We start from the raw sequence: 26,670 nt of genomic DNA on the forward strand, positions 1-26,670 counted from the left end.
TCGAAACAAATAATATTACAATAATACATGTTTGACTATTCAAACAACCTCTTATTTGACTTTCCACTTTCTACTTTTTACTTTTGGATCACAATAATAGATCTGAAATCATGAAATAATAATCGAAATAGCAATTGAGATGTTCTATGAAAAAACATGTGAAAATCACTTCAAACAGTAAAATTTACACAGTAATTCAAGTATTTGAGACATTCAATGAGATTGAATTTCAATAAAATACAATGTTTCTAGCAATCAGAATCATACTTCGAAGCTGGAAATATGGGTGATTCTAATCAAATTTGATTCAGTTCAAATATTCGGAATAAACGAAGATTGAAATCTTCATTGAAATTAATCATAAATAAAATATTCTTGATCCAAATAACTTGAAAATTGGTTCTCCATGACGTCGCTTAGCTTCAATTCAGCCGGTAACTTCATCTTAAAGATAAAACTACAAATTGGACTGGAAAAGTTAATAGGAAAGATAATTGGAGAATTCTACATAGGAAGTACTTTCAGTAATTATTCTCTCCTTGAAGGAGTTCAATTTGTAATATGAACTATGTAAATATCATAATCATGACTCTTTTAAATAGGAATTAATTCAAGCAAATCTTTGTCTTGAGTTACTTGCAGCACGTGATTTAGAAGAGAATTTGCAAGTTACCTATTATTACTGACTTTTATTTAAAGAAAAACAATCCACTAGAAACAACACTCTAAGATGCAAGCTTGCATGAGATATCCCGAACAACCTATGTTCACAAACACGTTAAAAACACAAGTCTTATCACAATGTCAACCGAAAATACATTGCGTGCTAAAATAGTTACAACCATCAATCTCCCATATGCCCAACTCAATTTAATGTCATTTTAAAAATAGCTTTTTCCACTCTAACAAAATGAATTTATTACTGAGTGGTCAGCATGGAGAGATGGCCGAGATGATAGCAACAAACGCACGAAGGTAAACATGCTACATACTCATGATGAAAATGGAAATGGCTTCCCACAAAGCAACTTATACGAAGCAATTTAGCGTATTTGACGTAAGCTCTGTAATTGGAGAACAACGAACAACTTATAAAAAATAGTTTGTGGAATGTTAACAATATATTAAATGAGATTATTATTCTTGATCCACAATTATTATTGAAATCAATATTGTTATATAATAGCCAGTTAAATTAGTGTACTTGTAGTTGAGAATATTCTAAGTGCATGTGATCACAATAGTGTGCTCTTGTGATGAAACATTCAAAATTTATTAATGAAACTTATTCCGGAAACTTATTCTTATTCCGGAAATAAGAATTTCGAAACTTATCATAAAACTTTTTATTGTATGTACCTTCACAAGTTAACAAAGGCTTCTGAATAACGACTAATGATAATTGATAACTGTGAAGTAACAAATGCTTAAAAGCTGCTCCTCCATCAATACTTTAAATTCACGACCTGTATGATCTCTTATGGTAGTTGGTAATTTATTGTGCAGTCGAATTCCAGCACTCTTTATTCCTCTCTCATACATGGTGGTACTGTGTGTATCATCTCGCAACTCTTCCTTATGCCTTGTTAAATAAGAAATAAACATTAATCTCCTGTCTAAACTTAATACAGAGACAAAACATGCCTATATTGATCTCTCCTATGAATTAGAGAATAACATATATATATATATATATATATAAATAAAAATCGAGCCTCAAATTTTGACATTCAATAACTTTTTTATATGTGCACCGAATTTGATGATTTTCGTTTAGTTGTGTTTGCTATGTTCAGGAGCAGGTTTATGGCCTATCAAATTTATAATCCGGCTTCAGGACTCTTTCCTACTGTCCTTCAAAGTTTACATGTGATCCTTATGGAAGAAGATTTGTGAGCTGGCCACACACAAAAATAAAAATCAGCTGTTATAATAATTGCGTCATCCAACAGCCGTCGGTAGACCAATTTTTCTATTTTTTCTTTCTACTGATTCACAAAATTTCAATTTTAATAATAATGCCGCGGTGCGAACGACGTCCAAACTTGGGTTGTAGAACTCGAAATGCTGTAAATTTAGAATATGCACGGGAAAATCAGCAGCAAGGAGATATGCAATTCAATTTCCCAGGAAGTTGCATTCAACTATATCTAAAAATACAAATTGCTATACAACTAACTAAGCACATAAAAGGAGATTGCCTTATCACACCGTTCTACGCCATGTCCGATTCAGTGTGTGTGAGTTCTTTGATTCAAACCAATATACAGTAAGCAAGAAGCACCTGGATGCAAAATGCCGCATCGCGCCTCCTAAGGTGTGCATCCAGCTAAAGTTTGTCATGAGATACATTAACTATTTGGCGGTACGAGGTTCGCCGGGCCAGCTAGTAACAAATGAATGAGGAGATAGCATCAGGTATTTTGAAGGCTACATCCTAATCTAAGTTATCCTTTCTTTTTTATCTCAATAATTTGAGCATGTCCAAAAACATCAACCAGTAATTTATTTAAATTAGTTTAGAACTGAACAAGAGATAACTATTACTAGAATGAAGGTATGTTTATAATCCAAGTAAGATTTTTAATAAAGCATTTTATGATCGGTACATCACATATTCCAAGTCAACTCTCTTATATTTGAAGCTACTCTATTAGTGACATACTGTAACTACGTCCCTGATAGTGATCAAGGCTGACATCCTGTATCAAAGGAGAGAGAGTAGTGATTTTATAAATAAAAAAACTCTCGTCTACAGAATCTAGGTGACTTGGTTATAGAAGCTGTCAAATGCACATAAAATATTCAAAGCATACAAGATCAATGAAACTTATACTGTCGCCGTTTCTCTCGAGCTGGGCGGGACAACTAAAATCATGCAGTTTATTACGCCGGTATTTCGTATTTTTGCATCAGATTTTCGAGTGTCAAACATTCTCAACCGAGTGGATTGAGGACAGAGTCACTTGTCATGAGAGCTCGTAAACTGGGTTTTATGCCATCATTGCTATTCACTCTGGCCTGGCCCAGGAGCTCGGATCTGAAATAGCACTACTGTATTCAAATCATCACACTCTGCAATATATTTCTTCATATGTTGAGATATTTTTAGATTGTTCATCCATAAAAGCTACGAAGAAGAAGGTAACGTATGAGAATCTTGACAGTAAACCAAGATTACTATTTAAACACTTTCATATCTATCTATCTAACCAAGATTCTGTTTTGAGATTTTGTGGTAGATAAATGAGCTATCAATGAACCTACTAATAAAACATCTATTCTATTTAATGTGGATGTCGGTCCACTCAATGATTTTCCTAGGATAAAAATAAAGTCCATTTCAAACGCTCACATTTTATGCAATAAACTATAATAGGATTGATCAATTTTTTTTCTTCATTCTCTTTCATACATGATAGTTGAAATGGAGCTCTTATCATTAGATTTGATATTTTCCAATAAATTGATGAAAACTTGAATTCAAAAAAAATTCAGGGAAAGCTCTTATAATACAAACAGGAGAGGTTTGTATTGATAGAAGCTAGAATGAGACCGAGACACATATTGTTTAAACACGTAAACTAGTAATCTTGAACTTGCACCACTAGCACGTAGAACTTGACTTCAATCTATGTTTTTTTGTTATTGAATGTTCACAGTTATGAATTACTGAAATGAAAAAATTCTTTGGTCTCCTCAATCAAAGAATGAGTACAATATTCAAAGTTAATGGGCCCGTTCTGGGACCATGGAATGTGGTAAATTGTCCGATTCACAATTTTCCCACAAGATCCAATATGGATAAGGCGATTATTATGATGTAGGAGATAACTGGAAAAATTCGAAAAACGCTATCTGAGACCTGATTCTTCATTATTTTTCATGAAAGTTCAAATGTCAACCTTTATTGATAGGCCTGTCACATTGTCCATGATTTTAAAAGTGGATGAAAAGATATATTTCAATTAGTGATATCATTCAAAAAGTGGAATTCCAGCACCCAAAATGATGCTCACTTTCTAATATGATGAGTTAAAATATTATTATATTAAAGCTTCATAACTGATGATGACAAATGAGAATGATGAGTTTCCACTTAAATTCTTGCAAATCCCTCCCTGAAGTTTAATCATTATTATTGTTCGATAACGTATTCAAAAGGATGGAAGCTGAGTATTTCTGGGAAAGTACCTAGTGGAAAGTTTGCAAAGGTGAGGAAGACGAAAGTAAGCCAGTGATGTATTGAGGAGAAAAGAAATGGAACGATGTTTCCTCAGCTGCAAACTGCGCTCATTTTTCGTTTCATCTCTTAATTCAGTGCCATTTCTCCTCATCTCCTCTACGACCACCAATCATCTAGAAGCATTCACAATAAATCCTCTCTTCAACTCCTCTTCTACGACTTTTCGTCAGTACTTTCCACATGTATTTTAGGAGGACAAAATTTAGGTTATTGAAGAGGAGATCTATAAAGTATACAGTAGAGACCGATTTCGATGGATGATTATGGTCTGTTACATAACGATTTTTAAATATTGAAGGTCAATATCAGTTTAATATTAGACATTAGATATTTATTTACGATACAAAGATATAAGTCTCGATGGGTTTCTTCTTTGAATGATCTGGGTGCCTGAAGAGGTTATCTAGAAAACCCAATCCTTAAAGTTCAGATAATGATGTTGATGACGACTAAGAGTCTCGATATGACAAGAATCAATCTACCAAATGGAGTAATCCATGAGTTGATACAAATGGTAATACTGATTGAATGAGGCTTCACCTGAAGAAATTACGGAGCGTGATGTAAACATTGTTGTCTAGTAGATTAAATCATAATTATCCAAAAGTTAATTCAACAGTGGATTTGTTTCCAATTCCAAGATACCCTAAGATTAACAAACTTCTTCAAATATGACTTCAAATTAGAAATTTTCATTGTGATCTAGTAGATTCAATCATAATTATCCAGACGTTCATTCAACGGTTGAATCGTTGAATTCCTATTCTTGTTTAAAAGACACCCCAAGATAAGGTAAACTTCTATAAGTATGACTTTGAATATAAGAAAATTTTTCAAATAGACTAACTACAGTTTTAATGGATGAGTCTGTAATATGGAAAGTCTCCTCCTGAAGTTGATCAAAAAAGAATGAATTTGTAGGTGATGATTGTTGGAAATCAGTGAAGCAGATCCTTCCTCACAGATAAATTGAAACAGTGGTGACAATCTTGATTGACGATATTAGAATTGATATTTTGAATGTATATCTCTGGAACGAGTTCATCAATTGAGTAGAAGAAAGAGGAAAAAGAGGAGGAGAAATGGAATTTAAAAAAAAATCTTTATTGGGTGGAGTTAGGACTTTCGAATCCTCTCTACCACTGAAACACGAGAAGAAGGAGGAGGAAGACGAGAGAGAGGAGGTTGAAGGAGGAGAAGGAGTAGGTGGAGGAGGATGAGGGAGTGTTGAGGGGAGGAGGAGGAGTAGGAGAAGAACGTGATATCGTGCGCAAACAGGTAAATCCTCTGTTATCAACTGGAACAGCAGGTGTGAGCCAGCAACACTCTCTTGGATTTTCACACAATCTCAACCAGAAAAAAAGAGTTTGCAGAGAATGCGAAGCTCTCCTGTTCAACTCCCACACCTACAATAATTCCCCCTCGCCTGCTTCTCTCCTCGTAATCAACGCTTTCAGAATTAAAAGCATTCCCATGATTTTCAAACAGGAAAGAATCGCACTTATTTGTTTTCTTTGGAGAGGATTGGACGCGTCTGATTGAAGAATAAATTCAGAAAGAAGAAAAGTAGATTGCAGGAAAAAAGGAGAGTGGAAATAGAAAAAACATTGGGTGAGAATGAATGAATGAACTAAATCCATCCGAACCAGTTTGAAATGGCAAGAGATTGTTGATTAACGTTATGGAGGAAGTGGTTAAAAAACAGTATTTTAATCTCTACAACGAAATTCCCCTCATTGAACAAGATCAAATAACTTAATGAATTATTAACTACGTAAAATATTCTTTCCCCGGAACCTCAGTATCACAACATATAAGATAGCGTTAATTTTGTGCGTTGATGATTGTAAAAATAAGGCGAAAGTAGAGGATATTCCAAGAATATATTGGTACATTGTGGAAAAACTATGAATCAAAATTTCAATGATGAATGGAATAACATGAATCGCTATGATATTGGGAATGGGAAACCAAAAATGGGAAACCCGGTCTGGGCGCAATTTTTGGACAGTTTCATTCATCAAATTTCCTTCTGCTATTTAGTTCTTTGGTCAATATTTATTTGCAGTAGCAGAAGTTCTACAGTAAACACAATCCTATTATATTAAGCGAGCAATTTCTGTATTTTTATATCTGGTTATTTATTTATATTTATATCTGCTTATTTATGTTCAACGGATCTCGAAAACGGCTCTAACGATTTTCACGTAATTTGGAACATAGTGGATTTATGATATAAAAATTCGATTGCACTAGGTCTCATCCCCGGGAAAACTCGCTCAATGAATGACATGAAAAAGATAGGTCCAATTCATCCTTGGAAAAACAGATGATAATTTCGTCGTCTGTCGATAACAAAAGATGCGTGTGCCTGTGTGGGAGATCAGCTGTGTAATCAATTAGCTTACCATATCTCGCGAGAAACCTAGAAATTTTAATTGACTCTATTAAAATACAGTAATCTGATTTGATGACATGACATGGTATATATCACGATATTCAAAGTTAATCATTATTTTACATAGTATTATTTTGTTATTCAATTTGGTATGTAAACAATCTAAATTAGAACTTCCATGTTTTCAAATATTTGGATTGAAAATTTCACCTGAATTTAAGTGTATGGAACATAACCTACTTTTTTGAATATTTATAGTGTATAAATCAAAATTCGGGGAAGAAACAGTTTTGGGCTGTGCCTGTTAATCATTCCCCAATCATTTCAAAGAATTAAGTTCTGTTTATCAATAAATGAATAACGAGCGAAATGAATAACTCGATATTAATAGATGATACAGATTTTAGAGTTTGAAAGTTGAGTAGACAATAGTGACAATCGATTTGCTATAGTATCTCAGCATATTCGGACACGTTTAAAATCTTCCTACAATTTTTCAATGACTTTGAATGAATGTTCTGTATATTGATAAAAACATTGGTAGTTTTCAATCTGTGTTCATCAACTTCAAACCACAGATCTGACCTAGTCTAACTTGGGCCACAGATCTAACTTAGTCTATGATTAAACTGTAATCTCAGAAGAGTAAACGTCAATTCTTGAAAAGAATCTCCAGTCAAGAAAAATAAAAAGATAGAGAACAAATTTATGAACAATACTTTCAGCCACTCTGCTATTGAAACAGAGAATTCATTTTTGGGTTCAAAGTGAGAGGTAACTTAGAGAGAGGAAGTGAGATATTTGGTGCAGGGAATGAGAAGAACTTTATTAGCTTAGCCCACACCAGCAGTCGGACTGAGAAAGGTATACATACATTTTATCACTATATACTGCTTATATAGAGTGAGCAGCTGGCAAGTACACTTGAACATTTCACAACAAAAGTTTACGACGAAATCCCCTTGAAATTTGTTGCTAAGCATATAAATGTATGTGTGAGTATGTATATGTAGATGTCGCACATCTGTACAAATTTGCACATGTAAACGAGGCATGTGTAGTTCCTGAAATCTTTGCAGTCTGATTCGCATGTCACACATGCTGAAACGTAGCAGGCATCATATGTGTACTAATGAGAGATTTCTCCTGCTAATGTCTGCCTCACTGGATAAATGGTGATAGATAGATGAGTTTAACGCTAATGATACGCTTGACATGACCGTATTTCCAGAACCGTTTTCCTCACACAAATTTCAGACTTTCAGCCTTGGAAAATGAGATGCAGGTTAATGACCTCACAATCAGATTAAAATCTGAATCAAGATAATAAGTTTCTCTTAACATTTTTAATATTTTGGATAGGGAGATAAGGAAGGTTCAACATGTCTCCAGGTATGATAGAATTGATTTCAAGTGTTATAGATTGTAAGTCAGTGAAGGGATGCACCAGAGAGGACAGGCTTTATAATATCGATATCCGTAGGGAGCTCAATATGATCTCTATACCTCAACGAGTTGACGAGAATCGAAAACAGTGGAGAGAACATGTTGAGAGAATGGAAAACGAAAGAATCCCCGAAGCTGTTATTGCTTACAAGCCAGAAGGGAGGAGAAGTATTGGCAGACCAAGGAAAAGGTGGGAGAATGTTTGAAAGCGGAACAGGTATTAATGCCTACCCTTGTAAGAAGTCAACGACGATAGATTGTAGAGAAGTCCTAGTACTTAATTTATTGAGTTATAATGATTCATTCCCAATTATTATTAATATCCGGGCACCGAGCTTCGCTCGTTATTTTTATTTATTGATGAACACAATAATTCTTTAAAATGATCGTGTTTTCATGACTTACAGCTGGCTGTAAGTCAGCTTATGAATTTCGTGGATGAGATATTTTGATTTTCCACAGACGCACTCGCTCACTCACTTTTTCATTATTCACAGTCGACGAAACAATCAGATGTTTTTCCAAGGATGAATTATCCTTTTAATGTCGTTCAGCGAGTTTTCCCAGGGATGAGACCTAGTGCAATCGAATTTTTATATCATAAACCTACTATGTTCCAAATGTCGTGAAAATCGTTAGAGCTGTTTTCGAGATCCGTTGGACATGAATAACGATACGAATAACCAATATATAAATATATACAGAAATTGCTCGCTCAATATAATAGGATTATTATACAAATCGAGTGCGATATGGGAGTCTGCGTGAAAGTGAGTGTAAACAATAACTGGATAGATCAGAATTGTGACAGGATTGAACCCAATTGATATAAAAATATATTGACGAAATGAGATGTCTGACGACAAGCAAGAAAAAATAATCCATTGATCGTGACCACGAGTCCAAGCCTCAATTAATTATAGTTTCTTCATTTAGAAGCGTTGTTAAGTTCATATAATGACGTTCACTCTACCACAAAATCTGGCAAGTTGGAAGCCGACAATTCATTCCTCCACAAGCTCAAAATTCAGATATCTGGTCAGTGAATCCCACAGGACACACACATTGTCATAACAAATCAGATGAAAATTCTACATAAATCTACAGTGCTTCTTATACCAATTACATCGTCTCTGATCTTTGAAATTCAATAATTGTATTATAAGGAATAGCTTAAGCATAGATTATAATCTACTTGAAATTAGTACATTTATTGATATTAATTAGAAAGACTAAATATTATCAAAATCACACATTTTGTTAATAGTAGAAAGACGGGTTTCGGTTGTTACACCATTATCAATCTCTGGTAAACTGAAAGTAAATAAACAAGCAGCAGAATTTATACTAGTAACCGAGTACTGCTATTGGTCAAGGACATGAACGCCTGCCATTGGCCTAGCCTATACACTCTCCTCTCAATTAACGGTGCATAGAAGAGAAACGTCACAAAAATGGCGGTTCAAGCAACATACCCGCCATGATAACCAAATTTACTTGCAGCACAAAATAACACAAGAGGAAACAAGTAAAAGAAATACTTGATTAGAAAAACACTATCGACTAATGTGTACTTACAATGTTATGAAGAAAATAGATTGGTAGTGTTGAATTGGTTGGAATAAATTTGGACATTTAAGCTGTGCTGGGAATTTTTCTTGATTGATCTTTCATGAATCTTTATTTTTTTCGTGAAACAATAAATTCAATTCAATTCGAAATTGTGTTCATACCAGGCAGCCAGGCCTTATTTTCTTCAATAATTCCACATTTTCTTAAATAACTCAATATTAATAATTAAAATTGCTAATTGAGTTGAATATTTCTAATCAATTTATCAATTCAAGCCATCTAAATTCAAAATTTATAGTTTTAATGTTTATTTTGGAAAAAAAAATTATCAAAATTGTACACGTGAAATTCTAACCTTTTCTTGGACTCTATCCTATATAAATTTGGAAGAAAAATAGCACAAGGTTCCTTATCATTTTATCTGTCAATGTTATGTTATTATTAGGTTTGCAAGCTCAAAAATATATCTGATTATTGGATATAAATATCTGATCACTCAATCACACAGAGATATGTGATAACGAATCTGTTGTGAGTTCCTCGATCAATTACAACGTTCCTTATACCAATTACATGGCGTTGTGCTGCAATTGCATTCATACCTGGCAGCCAGGTCTGTGCTGGGTTGACAGGGTGACGACTTTGATGAATGGTCGGGCAATTGCAGGGAGACTTGCGCCCTGGTGATAAAGCCTACGCTGCGCTTTCTGTTTGCCAAACACTTTGTCTTGATCAAGTCACAGTGATGACGAGGTGGTGGGGTGGTGGTTATAAGAGGTGGAGGAGGGGGAGAAGAAGAAGAAGAAGGAGGAGGAGAAGGAGGAAGAAGATTAGATGGAGGGAGGGTGATGGAGGAGGAAGTGGTGAATGTGGGAGAGGAGAGATAGGAGAATATGGGGCACTTGAATGTTGGAAGAAAAGAGAGGTGGAGGAGAAAAAGAAAAGGAGCAAGAAAAGGAAGAACAAAGATGAGGAGGTATAGTTGAATTCAACACTTTTATCAGAGATATTGTGGAACTTCTCCATATTAAGATAAAGAAAGGAAAAAAAGGATGTTGTCGAATTCCACTATAACATTTTATAGTGGAATTCGACAACATCTTTCTTTCCTTTCTTTATCTTAATAGTTGAATTCGCATAAATGAGGTATTTAAGAAAATTGAGGGGTTAGAGAAGGAGAAGGAGTGAGGAGAATAGGTGGGGGTAGAGGAAAGGAGGAAGAAGGAGATGGAGGACAAAGAAGAGGAACAGGGAGGAGGGAGGATGAAGATGATTGAAAATACAGGTGAAAAGAAAATAGAGAAAAAGATGAAGTGGTGGAGAAGGAAAAGGAGAAAGAAAATGAAGAGGGGGAAAGGAGTTGTGGGTTGGGACGAAGACGCAAGACGAAGAGAAGGAAAAAGAGGAGAAGGGAAAGGAGGATGATGAAGACAGAAATAGAACGAAAAAGAATAAAGAGCAGGAAGTAGAAGGTATAGAGGAGAAGAGAAGATAGAGATTATGCGTATGTATTAAATAAGGTGATGGTGAAGAAGTAGGAAATGGAGTAGAAGACGGAAAAAGAGATGAAGAAGTGAAGGAAGGGCTGAAGGAGGAGGCGACGGAAAATGAGAAATAGGAGAAGTAGCAGGAAAAACGGAAGAATGAGGAGTAAAAAAATACATGTATGAGGAGGAGGAATCGACCCAGAAAGGAGAGGAAGATGATGAAATGAAAAAAACTCTTCATTAGGCGGAATTAGGACTTTTAGTCCTTTCTACTACTCAACCTTGAAGATGCGAAGGAGGAAGAGGGAACAGGGAAATAGTGAGTGGAGGGGGCCAGAAGTTGAAAAAGAGAAGAGGAGGAGTAAATGGTGTGGAGCAGAAGAGGAGAGTAATAGAAAGAGAAAGTTCAAATGCGAATTAGGAGGATGTAGTGGGGGAGGAGTGGTAGGAGAAGAAGAGGAATGAGAATAATGAGATTGAGAGAGAGTGGTGGAGAAGGAGGAGGATGGGAAAGAGGAGGGAGAGGAAGAGGAGGAGGAGGAGGAGCCAAGTCAACGCGTGAGGAGTGGATAGGCATGGGCTTGACAAAAGTGATTGTAATTACTGGCCCTATCTAACGTTAAGCAGCTTAGGACCTAATCATTCTGCCAGGCTCGCTTCACGCGTAATCTGATCGTCTGACGTGCCAAGCAAATTGCTTATGAGCTCAACTCCTTTCTGCAATTACGGACTACAATGTATTTTTGAGACTGCAATTGGTTTGGAAACAATTTTATGGATCTTCTGGCAACATTTTCCCTTTCAAATATTAGCAGCAAGATTGTTGCGTTTTTCTTTTGTGAATGTTCCGAGTAAGAGTATTTATACTCAAAACATCTGTAGGTGCGTACAGATATACGCGCCTCCAACCCGCTCCACGCACGCTCCGCCATCGCTCCGCCTACGCTCTGCACTCGCACCGATCATGAACGTTACGGGAGATGTTGACTCTTCTCGCGTTCCACTCTTGCTCCCCGGTCGATCATCAATCGCTCTGCTCGAGTGACGTTCGATTGCGGAGCTGAGCGAAAGTCTGTATGCACCTCAATAATTGATACTTACATCCAGGAATAAGTTTGTATTTTAAATTATTTTATGTAGGCCTACTATCAATGATTCAAGACGTAAACAGATTCTTGTTTGTGATGATATAGGCTCGTAAACTGTCAAGATGGAGAATTCCTCCTTAGCTTCACTCAAATGAAAATATTTCGAATAAAGTTATCGAAATATAGAACACGATATATTAGACTAACTCATCGAACTAAATCCTATATTCCACATATAGGAGTGAGCCCTTGGACGAGTATAATGCTTGAGATGTAGACATATACTATGTTTATGAAGAGAAGAGATAGCATAGGGCGTTTATGTATCCAAATTATCGGTGTATGGGGCGTTTATATTCCAAATTCCACTGTTAACTGAAGATGGAAGTCCTAGTAGTGTTTTTCTGTGGAGCTATGTGACACTGGTAGACTCTTACTGTACCATTCTTAAGGTGCGTACAGATTTACGCGCCGCGAACAAGAGCAATATTCAATTTTAATCAGCTGACTATATCTGTATTTTTACAGAGATGGTAAGATACAGATATAAAAAGCTTGGCATCAGCTGATTAAAAGTGAATTGCTCATGTTCGCGGCGCGTAAATCTGTACGCACCTTTACACTCTCCCCCGGCCAAAACAGTGCTAATAGACAGTAGTCGACAGTTATCGATTTAAGTTAACAAAAAATCGGCTTGAATTTGGAACACAAACAACCGATATCATGGGATATCTTCTTTTGCTATCTTTTCTCTATGATATAATTAATATACGTTATGGGAAAATGGCTGGTGTGATGAGACTTAATCATAAACATAGCTGCAAATTATCGGCATCTCAGTTTGATGAATTCCGTATCAATTAAGGTTTCAATGATTATATATATAATATATAAGCGAGTTTTTTTACAGCTCCAGCCATTTCTCGCATCCCATCTGCCATTTATCGCGATTATTCCAGTCTTTTGTACCAAATTTCTATTCCTCATACACGTATACACCTGTTTTTTCCACAGTTCGGGCAGTCTACCTCTCCTTTTTTTCCAGGTGGATCCCAATTCAGTATCTTTTTGGGCCACCTCTCATCTCTCATCCTCTGTGCATGTCCTAACCATACAAGGCGCTTCTTTTCAATCTGCTCCACTGTTGTGTCCAGTTTCCCTATTCTGTTCCTTATCACCGGATTCCTCACTCGATCCATCCTTGAAACACAACAACTCCGGCGCAAGAAATCCATTTCCACAGCATTTATTCTTTGAGTGTCTCGTTTTGTTAATTCCCATGTTTCAGAGCCATAGAGCAATATACTCTGTACAATGGAATGATACATTTTTATTCTTGTGGGGTTTGTGATATTTTTGGACCAAAGTATGGAATTTAATGTTTGTGTTGCCTGCCTAGCCTGTCCAAATCTACTTGTGATCTCTCTTTCGGAATTGCTCTGATGATAATATTACGCTGCCCAGGTATTTTTCATCACATTGCATCACCTTATGATCTTCAACTTGTAGATCCTTAGCTGTACCTCCTGAGACTAGGTATTTGGTCTTCTTGGAATTTATTTTCATTCCATTTCCTTCATAAGAATCAGCAAGCTTCCCGATCATGTAATGAATATGCGATTGCATTAATTTTGTAATTCTAGTATGAGTACTATAATTTAATTTCATTAACTTTTCTACGAACTGGGTTTTCTACGAAGAAGTAGAATTTGGAATATTCTTCTGTGTGGAATAATAATTACAGTATATCATATAACTCGTACCTCTACCAAAGTGACGCTGAAATACAAAATAACTCGACTCATCACCTCTAAAATCCAATATGACAGAATCAAAGCGGCCAATAATTCATGCAAGATTGACTCATCTGAATTGGTCCCGGAATTCGGAGCATCCATGTTGAGTTGTGAGCCACGACACCGTTCATATATTACAGCCATTAATGCAGGAAGTGAGTTCATTCTGCGAACTAACTCACCTGTGAAATGTGATAGCGCTAAGACGATTATTCAATAGAATCGGACGCTTTTATGATGCAGGATCGTGTGACGTATACGAAATTCTATCCTTCACTGGAGAGAAAGAGAGAGGTGCTCGCTGGTCCTGTTTCAATTGAATGATTGCTAAATGATCTTCCCTGACGCTTTCGGCGATGCTTAGTGGTCTGATGTCTTCGATGATTAAGATAGGTGCGAGAGTGACAGAGGAAGTGTGTATCACAGAGTGTGATAGATAGAGAGAGTTTGAGAGTGTGTGTGTGTGTGTTTGAGAGAGAGAATGAGTGAGTGAGAAAGAGAAAAGCATTTTCGGAGAGACAAAGAGGTGGCTTAGCAGATTAGTGTGAGCTTGGCGATAGAGAGAGATGAACAAAAAAATATTAAGTGATAGGGGAAATGCGTGAAGAGAGAGCGATCCACAAAATTCAAGGTCACAGAGAGAACGAGAAATGGAGAGCCTCATGATTAGAGTGTCAAAATTTAATTAATAAATGAAGGGATAAAAATAAAACTATCATAATATTATTTTATATTCGTTTCATTTTTTTTTTACTTGAAGTAGCCATTGATTTTCATGATAATAAGAAGAGGAGTAAAAAAAAATTATAGGCAATAGGATGAAGCAGGAGGGTATAGAAACTAGAGAGGGATGAAAATCGGGAAGAAGATATTGTGGGGAAGAATGATACGAACAAAAGTAACTGTATGGGATGAAACTTCATGGGAAGACAGAAAAAGGTGGGAAGAACAGTGGAAACATGTATAAAGTGGAATGAGAGCATAAATAGATTGGAAGATGAAGAATTCCAAATTAGTATTGAAAGAAAATGGAAGTATTCAAAAAGAAGGAAGTGGGTAAGAAGAGGAGGGAGGAATTGTGTAAATAGAAATCATTTTGTAGGAAGACAAACAGGAAATAACAATATAACAGTAGTATGGAAGAATGAATATGAAGAAGAGAAAGTGAAGGTTGAATTAAAGTAGTGTGGAATTAGATAGAAGATGAAAAATCTATGATACAGGAAGGAATAAGACAGAGAAATAGTGAAGAGATGTATAAGAGAAATAGGAAATATGAGTAAAAATTCTGGAAATTGAAAAAGGAAGTTCCATTGATAATTAAATAGAGATGAAGTGAGAATTGAGGATGATGAATCGGTCATAAGAGCGTTGAAAATAAAGATTGGGGAAAGGAGAGAATAGAGAGTAAAAGAAAGGCGTTGGAGAGAGAAGGAAGTGATGACCGAGAAGTAGAGAAAAAGATGAGAATAGTGAGGAGCGACCTGGAAGTGGAGAAGAGGAATTGAGGAAGAGGAAAGGAAATATGATGAATGTAACTCTAGAGAGAGAGAGCGTGAGAGGCGTGAATGACGAGATTATCACATGGAGAAACAGATTGTACAGTTGTGTCAACTGATGAACTTTTGTCTTCTTCTGACAGGATATAAATTCGGAGGTCCCAAAACGCAATAATTCATCGGTTCAAAACAAGATGTCATCCTCATACTTGCTTCACAAATCTCGAGAGAATGGAACTCTCGGATGCTCTGTTCGTTCCAGATAACTAGATGTTTGAGCACCTGCTAATGTCGGTGTTTTCTTCTATTACATGACAGTTATAATCGATTATTGTACCTTCACATACGTGGTTCCTCTGAATGTACATGTTTTCGACTATTGAATTACATTGGGCAGTTATAATAATAGTTATTACAATTATGCATACAAGATTTTTCTCAATCTACATGATTCGGTTCTACATGACATTGAACAGTTTTGATCAACATGATTTCTCTCGATGTAAGTTTTCTCTGCTATCACATAACACTGGTCAGTAATTATCAATTATTGTACTCGTACATACATGACAATCACTCGTACAATATAAATACATTATTTTTGGACCGGTATTTTCAGATCCATATTGTACTAATTATAACACCTGGTGAACTTTATACTATAGTGAGGTCCACGTTATAGTGGCAGTGGAGGGATATGGGAGAAAAGCGTTGCTGACTCTCTGCCTTGCCACTGCCTTTTATGAAGTGACGCGTATCTGTCATGGGGGTCCAAATAGACTTTTAAACCATCTTCCATAATCAGCGAAACAATATACCATATTGTTAATATACCATATTGAAAAGGAAAAGGTTGTCTCAAAACTAGACACGATTTTAAAGTTGAATTATAATTTTATTTTTTATAAATTTTAATTTCCAAGACTATTTTAATGACCCGAACTGACAATCATGTTCATACTGTGGAAGTCAAAAGAAGAAGAAGAGAATAATATAACATATTGAATCATCGACTAGAATAGGTAAGTAATACGGAACTTATTTTATAAACTACTAGCCGTCAGGCTCGCTTCGCTCGCCATATCCGTCTAGCAAGGGGGCTCCGCCCCCTGGACCCCCGACTGCATCGTCCAAGGATGAGATCAGCAGACTCGCTTCGCTCGCCTGCATTTTTAATTTGAGCATTTTTATCATATGTTAGGACGATCCAGTCGGGGTCCAGACTAAACGTCTGGCTGAACGGATATGGCGAGCGAAGCGAGCCTAACGGATAGTAATATAATATTCCCAGGAATAGCTCTGATTGAAGTAGCAGTGCCCAATCAATTTTTCCGCGATAAATTCATTTCAATCTTTAACTTGGTGCTAACCTAACAAAGTCAACTCAGCTTAAAGCCAACCTGACAAAATTATTAATTCAGTTACCAGTTAACAACTGTTTCAAAGAGGTACTCTCACTAGATTATAGTTCTATATTAACATATGGTATGGACATTTTTCAATTATAGTTAACAGAATAAGAAGAATATACATGCTAAAAGACGAACTTTAAACCCTTAAAAACCACCCTTAGAGTTGAAATATTGCAAAAAGATTTCTTAGTGCGCCTCTAAAGGGCCAACTGAACATACCTACCAAATTTGAACGTTTTTGGTCCGGTAGATTTTTAGTTCTGCGAGTGAGTGAGTGAGTGAGTGAGTCATTCAGTCAGTCAGTCAGTGAGGGAGTGCCATTTCGCTTTCATATATATATAGATACAGTAATACAATAATAAACTAGTTGTGTTGGATATAAAACTATAATGATGGTATTAATGATTTTCCATAGAAAACATTCAAGTAGCTCTTCAAAAATACTTTATTAGACAGTGATACATATATATCAATTTCAAGTGATTGTTTATATGATTCCAATAAACCCTCACTTCTCTAGCGGAGATGAAAATTCCAGATTAAATATGTACATCAAATGAATTCAAGTTTCCTGAAAAGAAAAAGGCTTTATAAAAGATTGAATCTCTCGTAATTACTAGGAAGAAAAATGTTTCAGAATGAAAAACTAGCTACTGAACGCTTCCATTCGCAAGATCTCATTTTGAATTGATATCCTTCTCCCTCCCTATACTATACTATAGAATTAATATAAGCTGAAATACTAAAATCACGTACTTGGAGGGAACGTTTTTCTGATCTTTCATCAAAGTCATTCCACTTTTTTAACAATTTCTTCCTGTAATAAAACTTATTTGTTCAATGAATAACAAGTTTACTTCGACTTTAATTCGTTCTGCATTGTGGAGTACAAATAAAAAAGTAATGTTTTTCAGAGTACCTACTCCAGTTTAGCTCTTGGAAAATGAATGAAACAAGCTTCTCAGGAATCAACTCTACCCTACTTGTAAATTAATTAATACTTTTCCCTTGTTGATTCAAGTAATAATGAGTTTCTTTGCAATCATTCCTGGAAGCAAAATCAATATAGCTTGAAAGTCGAACGGCCAAATACAGAATACAGAGAGCTGCTGAACATCATTTTACCTTTTGTACAGTGATAAGTTGTAATTCGAATTTCAAAAGAAAAATTCTTCCTTTGCAAGATGGGAAACGATGGGGATCCAATATGAAGGGTGATGTTTATTTTTCAATTTCTTCAGAAACTCATTAACTATGCACTTCTCTTATGTTATTACTAATCTACTTTTCTTCTTCTTTAGCTTCAATCATTCGTTTGGCAGGCAGCTTTCCATCGTTTTCTGTCCAGAGCTACACTTTTCAGTTGGATGTAGCTATGGATCACTAGATCTTTGATAACTTGCTTTAGATATTGTATTCCACGAGCCCTCTGTCCAATTATTATACTTCCCAGTATTCTTAACGTGAATTCGTTTAAGTCTAATATTACATAGCAAAGCCAAGAATGCCGTCTGTCCTATAGAATACCCAAAAAAGATCGCTTTCCCTCAACCCTTTGAAATACTTACTCATTAGTAATTCTATCAGTCCATTTCAACTTGAACATCCGTCTCTAACACCATACTTCAAAGGCATTTATGCAAATGCTCTTCCTTCTGCCTTACCATTAGTCCAAGTTTCTGAGCCATAGAGTACAATACTCCAAATGCAGCTTCTCATCAATCTTTTTCTAATTCGTAATTTGAAACTATTTGATGAAAGGACATGCTGCTTACTGATTGAAATGACCTTTGCTTCTCTCATACGATGTTTAATATAATCTAAAGAGGGGAGTAAGACAGGGTTGCAATTTGCCACCTTTGTTATTCAACATCTATTTGAACAAGCTATTAACCCTTCTACTATCAAGCGGAGTAATTGGACTACCCCAACTCACATTTTGTCTATTTTTTTTTTGTAGATAATGTTGATGTATTTCATTGAAACGTTGAGTACTTGTTAAAAACATATCACTTTAGTTATTTTTTCTCATAAAATCATCCCATTTCTCTTATTTTTGAAATTATTAGCAGATTTATCCTTGGGGTAACTCTATTACCCCACTTGGTATCCCATGTCATGCAATTTTTTGGTATATTTCATCCATCATTGGAATACATAAGAAATTAATTTAATGTTAAATTTCTATTTTTTTGCGAAACCTGATTCATAATGATCACTTAAAATCTAAATTTTGAAAATTTGCTTCTCTATAACCATAATTTAATTATTTGACAACATTTCCCTACGACAATATGATAGAATGCTCAATTTTGTTGTCCTGTCAGTTTTTGATTAGAAACATATTTTTTAACAAAATAAATTTATTTTTTATTATATTAATAGCTTTTGTAATGAATTTGTTCTATGAATTAATGGGAAAAAATTGAAATAATTATATAAAACAGAAAACTTGTTGGGATAACCCACTTACCCCACTTGGTATTTCATGTATGTGAAAAACGTTGGTAGTAGAAGGGTTAATAAGTGCAAGGAGTATTGCTCCGGGATCAAAGTTTCAGAGTGCAAGTGCTACGTTTTGCAGATGATATTGCAATAGTGGCACAAGACAAATGAAGTCTAGAGAGAGCACAGATATGGTAATGCAAGGTAGCATGACATTTTAAAAACTGAAAATGACATGGAAATAGACATGATGACAGAAGTTAGTCTATGATCTGCTCCAAGGATCCTGAACTTGAACTAGAAAATCTAGATAACGATGCCCTCATGCAAGTGAAAAAATTTAAATTTTTGGGTAGAATAATTTTGGAAGATGGAAGGGGCAGAGATGAACTCTTCAAATACACTAATTATTGCATAGTCTTATTACACAGGTTCATTTCTTTATTTCTATCCTTTCTCTACCTCACTCTATGCGGGTAGCGTCAACGAAATCAATCAATGAGTGATTGGGAACCATATCCTTAGAAAAAATGTATAATATATATAACATCTATGAATACATAAGATATACTCTACCTACTCTCACATGTCATCTCACAATGTAAACAACCTACAAACCATAATATTGCTCAGTCTATGAACATTGTTCACTTGCTGCTCATTGTATTGATTAAATATTGATTGGAAACATGAAACGAGTAGGCCTACATATTTTTTACAATCAATGGGAATGAATCAATAGAATGCAGAACCATCTCACTTGAAAAAACCACGATTGTCTGTTTAAAATTCAAAACATCCCTGGCTTCATCAACTTCCAAACGTAGGTACGTGATAACAAACTGACCAATTCCGAATCCACCTCGCATCCTAGACAATACACTCGTATGCAATTCAATTATTACTCTGTTCGTTTTTGTTTGGTATCACAATTATTCTGCATTCAGTTTGCAGTATATAAGAGAGTCAATCTCCAGTGGAGAATTGGTTTTGTATGCAAACTTGTATGTTCAGAGGAGTGTATGTTTTCAGTTTATATTTAATTCTTCTAACTATTATATTCCATCTATTGAATTGTATAAACCATCGCAAAACCACAGATACCAGATTTTTCTGTGGTAAAGTTGACTGTATTCTTGTCTGCGGTATAGCTTGATATTTCTATTAAAACTTTTTAGTGTTTCTTTCTGAAGAGGATTTCATGAAAAAGGATCTATGAATTTCAATCTCTCTAGATATTCTTGAAAATACACAGAATTTGCCTATTTGTGAGCATTTATGGTTTGCTAACTGTACAACCTGATTTTTTTGTCTGCAAGTTAATTATTTTGTGGTATGATAGAGTTTTCTCATAACGTTTTCGATATTTATTCCAATGGAAAATAATGTTACCGATATCAGAGAGAGTTGTTCCATCACTACTTCATCAAGTCAGTATTTGAATCGTCAGGAGAAGAACTAACTTATTTGGAACAGGTATAATCCGATACCAACCAATATTCATCCGATACCAATATACAATCATATCCAATCCGAAACCAACATTCATTTAATTCTAAAAAATCCTGGATCTCTCGAGAACTCAGAATACTTGAATAAATCCATTGAATCATTATCGAATTGAAGAGACTTAAAATGTTGTCAGAAAATCCACTTTATTAGTGAATCCAAAATTAAGTGGATTCTTGGACAACATTTCAAGTCTCTTCATTTATAGAAAAGACATTCCACAACATTAATATTCATGCTACAAACTTAATTGAATCATTATCTCCAACCCAATGAAAACATGCAATATTAGAAATTTGATTGATGCCTCAATTACGAAAGGAGTAGAAACTCCAGGTTTTCTCTTCCACACATAGAATCAGAGGAAATAGCCTTATTTAGTTCGTAAGCGAGCAGCTTCAAGATAAAATCAACACCAGATACAATCGAAGTACTTATGGATGTTGCCACACGAGTATATTTATTCAAGGTAGCTTTATTCAAGGCATCCAGTCTATGTGTGTTGAATCGAACGCTGATAAGTGTGAAGGAGTCGAAATGGGATGAAAAATGGCGGAGGAAAAAGCTGACATGTGATTTTCAACAGCAGAAGAAGGCTGAAGTCGACAGCTAGCCACCCTCCCACCCCTTATTCACATTCACACTCTCAATCTTCCCGAAATTCTCACCCCCTCCCTATTTATTTCTCGTTCCCCATCTCCTTCTCTTGTAAGCAGACATAGTAGAAGGCTGCACGGCGTTTATCCGATTGCTAACATGCTTTAAACACTCGACAACATCTCCACACAGACAGCGGCATGAGCCCACTTTGGAAGCTACTCGCTCCCGACAAAGAATTCCCATCCCATCTCGAGTCTTTTGTGGCCTCGACAAAAGTTCCGTCACCACCTCCTCCCCCACCCCAACCGATCTCAATGACAAAAATTAATCCAGCACCTCCGATTCACAGGAATAAACCTTGAGAGATGAATAAATATAATCTCTCACTTTCTTGTTCGATCCAGAAAGATAGCTCCTCCGCCCCAACCCCATCACACTTCAAAACTCTTGTAGCAGTCTTCAAATTCGAGCCGACAAAAGGCTAAAGCGTTTCATTTCAACTCCCACGTTCCACTTATTATATACCTAATATGATTTTATGCCGGCAACTTCCTTTCTTCCGAGTTCTGAATATGCTGTGGCACACTCAGTGAATTTCTAAGAAACTGAATTTGACTTCTGGAATGCGTTTTGACGGTCTGAAATATTTGAGGAAGAACTTTAGCCGAACTTTCAACTGTTCTCTTACAGAACAACTCGCTTCTGCCAGCTTATCCGATCGTGAAAGTTGAGTTTAAGATGGAAACTTGGTAAAGTCTAGCAGACACATGGGTGTTTGATATCCAATGCTATCTTGTTGGTGATGATAATGATTTGAATATTATTACGAAAAAATGGTTTACAATATAATTGTGACGTAAAGAATAACGTAGACTCCAGATGGAAATAAATTATAAATTATTGCTTCAATGTTGTTTTCCATCACAAACTGCTTATTATTAAATCAATTTTGCTATAAAAAAGAACGACTATCAGTCAGATTTTTCCAATAAATGAATTAATCACTCACTGTGACAACGAGATCTTTCGGCAGGTCCGCCATCTTCTTGGTTGATGGCGGACCTGCCAAAAGATCTCGTTGTCACAGTGAGTGATTGAATCACAGTGTCACAGTGAATTATTTAATCATAGTGTCACAGTGAAGAAAAAATCTGACAGCTAGTCGTTCTTTTTAAAAGCAAAAAGTGATTTAGAAATTACATTTGTTAATGAATAAATGCTAATTAATAGATAATAATCAACCAAGACTTCCCAAATTTTCAATTAATTATTGTTTTCTCACTTTCTTCATTAACGTACAAATTAATACATTTGTATTTCAATTCAAATCGATGATGATAGATCTTGTTTTTTAAGATTGAACATGAGATATGTAAGAGTATAAATCATTTTTTTTTTCAATCTTCTATTGACTAAATTTTAGAAATCAAGGTATTGTGAGAGAATGAGTTTTTTATGCCTGGTTTGATAAAGATATGAATAATAACAATCGTCCGGGACAATAATTATTTTCACATAAGAGTATAATATATCATGAAATATATACAATTTTTGAATGTCAAATAATATGAATAAGTTAGTAATATAAGATGTTATATACACGTTAGTAGGTCAAGTATTTCGAAATAGTTTGTCGTGTGGTGATATGATATGATCAATTGAAGTGAATTCATATTCCGAATTGAATAGAACGATTTGTGATTGTCACATCACAAACATTATCATCGTGCTGCACCACAATTTTTAATCTCTGTGAAACTCTCAAGAAACTAACGAAACTCAGTAGTCTATGACAAAATTATAATGATGTAACAACCAAAAATAGTGATTCAATTATACAATCGAAGAAAGGTTTCGATTTCTCTGATCGATTTCTTTGATGAAGCCGCCTTCCTGACTGATGTGGCTCAGACTCCATGGCATCAAATTGAAGCATTACCCTCAGTTGATGACATGGTCAAGACTTTCGAGAATTGGACTTTGACTTTGTATGACAAACATGCACCTTATGTGACAAGGAGGATTAATAGAAAACGACGAGTACCGTGGATGACTGAAGACATACTTAAGATGATGGGACGTAGAGACAAAGCACATAGAAAATTTAAAAAGACATTTGACTTGGACAGTTTGATAGAGTATAGGAGCCTTAGAAATAGGGTTGAACAGGAATTACGGAACTCAAAGATTAGGTATTTGAATTCGTTTATGACAAACAATAGACAAGACTCTAAATCACTTTGGCAGGGAATAAAAGAATTCGGGCTTGGCAAACAGAAATCGAATCCACAAATTGACTTACCATTGAATAATATAAATGACCATTTCGTTTCACACTCTAACCAACGCGACGAAGTTGTCATTGCTAATCATATAGATGATCTTGAAGAGCAGGTTAAAAAATTAGATTTACCAATCACTGATCAATTTCATTTCCATCCAATCTCAGAAGAAGACACTTTCAGAGCAATTCAACGTATTCATAGTAATGCTACGGGTGTAGACAAAATTCCTATTAAATTTATCAAGAAGATGTTATTTGCTGTTTTACCAACCATTACATACATTTTCAACAAGTCACTTGAAGAAGGCATTTTCCCTGAAAACTGGAAGTTTGCTCTGGTTCGCCCTCTAAATAAAGTTCCATCACCCAATAAAGTTGAGGATTTTAGACCAATCAGTATTTTACCTGCATTGTCCAAAGTGCTAGAAAGACTCATTCATGCTCAAGTTGTAAAATTTCTAGACAACAATAGTAAGCTTCATAACTTTCAATCAGGCTTTAGAAAATTCCATTCAACTGAGACAGCTCTGCTTCGTGTCACTGATGATATAAGGTTAGCTATGGACCAAAGAAAATGCACCATCCTCACCCTATTTGATTTTTCTAAAGCATTTGATACTGTTGATCATACATTCCTTCTGAATAAGTTGGCTATTCTTGGTTTCAGTCACAACTCGTTAGTTTGGTTTAAATCCTATCTATTAGGTAGGAAACAATGTGTATCTGTCGGTGACAAAAAGTCAACTTGGAAAAACGTTATGCATGGAGTACCACAAGGTTCAATTTTAGGCCCTCTCCTCTTCACTTTGTATGCTAATGACCTTTCTTCCATTATCAAATTCTCCAGTTTCCATACTTATGCAGACGACCTTCAATATATTTAAGCTGTCCCATAACAAAAATTAATGAAACAGTTGGAATAATGAATCAGGATATCAATTCGATAGTGGAATGGACAAAGAAAAATGGCCTTAAGCTTAATCCCATCAAAACACAACCCATTATAATTGGATATTCTCGTCTTATAAACAATATTGACCTTGAATCGATTCACAAAGTTAGTGTAGACGGTAATGACATTCCTTACTGTAGCTCAGTTAAAAATTTAGGCATTATTATGAATAATACTCTTGACTGGTCAGAACAAGTGAACAAAACTTGTAAAAAGGTATTCTCAGCCATGCATGCATTGAAGAAAATGCACGATATCCTCCCTAGAAACATTAAATTATTATTGGTTCAATCTCTCATCTTCCCACATTTAATGTATTGTAATTCTGTTCTTAATGATATGCAAGTCACTCTGAATGATAAACTACAGCGTTGCCAAAATTATTGTCTACGTTTCGTCTACTCTCTCCAACGCCATGATCATATCACCCCAGCCCACATTGCTAGTTCAACATTGAAGCTTCCCGATCAGAGGTTTTTTCGAATAGTCAAGCTTGTTAGAGATATCTTGAAATACGGTAATCCGAACTATTTTAAAGATGATTTCAAATTTGTCTCAAATTTATCTGGTAGGAGGATAGATGCTTCACATACTAGAACCGGAGAAAGTACTTTAAGGATACCCAATCATCGAACTACTATTTTCACAAAATCCTTCTTAGTCAGTGCCTGTCGTGCATGGAATACACTTCCTGTTTCTATCAGGTCTATCGAGAGCCGAGCGAGCTTCAACCTGACTTTAAAAAAACATATTTTGGAACAAATGACTGAAAATGTCCGGCCCTAGAACGATCACATGACAACCATCCCTCACCCATTCCACCAATATAAACCTTTAAACCATGTTATAGAACGAATTGTATATATATATATATATATATATATATATATATATATATATATATATATATATAATATATATATATATATATATATTATATAAACTCATGTTATTTTAATTATCCACTGCATACTGCTGTATATTACTGAAATTTGATAACCCTGATCTACTTTCAGCCTACTTTATTTTATTAATCAATTATTTGATCTTATCTACCTATATAATTATTTGACTTTATCAATTTTCTGTTTTTTCTCTTCAATATTCATATTGATTAAAACTTTTACAATATTTCCATTAATAAATAAATCCTTAGTTTAAATAACGAAATTAACGTTTTGGTAGAGAGTTAGTGGGGAGGATATTTTTAATATTCTTCCCAAAGAATGGACATTGATATGTCCAAAGCTCCGCCAATTTATGTAGATGCATAACAATATGATTATTATCTATAGTTATTATATTACAAATTGCTTTTTCATATAATATACAGTTCAATAGTTATTTTCTTAGTCTATATTATGTAAATTCATCTATAACTTTGCTGTATTGTAAGCTATTGTATACAAGTGTATAAGCCAGTATATATTGTAATCTACATAAATAAAGTACTCAATCAATCAATCAATCGATTTATTCAATAAAATATAAAAAAATATCTATAACGTATGAAATATCTATAAGATAATGATGAAAGCAATTACGAAGAGGATCTATGACTGGAATTCTAGAGTACTAAATAGGTGGAATACTAACTTAGAACGTGGAATAAATCAATAAAATATTTAAAAAATCTGGTGTGGCACACTCACACAACTTTCCTTGCCGTTATAGAAATTGATCACCTGACGCTAGTGTCCACGCGCATCTCAAGTTTACTTGATAAACTTGATAGATAAATAAAAATATTACTTGATAAAAAAAGATCTGAGCCAGCTGGTGACATGACAATAACGCTGGTGAAATATGAGGTCTGCTATCTCTTCATCATTCAATAGATTTAACAGTTGCCAACAGTTTACAATTGGATAATCACATTTTCTCGAGTCTCGTGCTTATTTTCAATTTAAGGTGAAAATGTTACTGGCCATGAACC

General features: G+C 35.1%; 1 protein-coding gene across 1 annotated transcript in view; it reads right to left on the reverse strand.

The window, feature by feature from the left end:
• The window catches only part of LOC111045768 (adenylate cyclase type 2), a 325,456-nt gene that overhangs the window by 261,028 nt on the left and 37,758 nt on the right, over positions 1–26,670 (reverse strand). The window lies entirely within an intron of this gene.

The sequence above is a fragment of the Nilaparvata lugens genome, chromosome 5, assembly GCF_014356525.2.
Source record: "Nilaparvata lugens isolate BPH chromosome 5, ASM1435652v1, whole genome shotgun sequence".
In the NCBI taxonomy this organism is placed as follows: domain Eukaryota; kingdom Metazoa; phylum Arthropoda; class Insecta; order Hemiptera; family Delphacidae; genus Nilaparvata; species Nilaparvata lugens.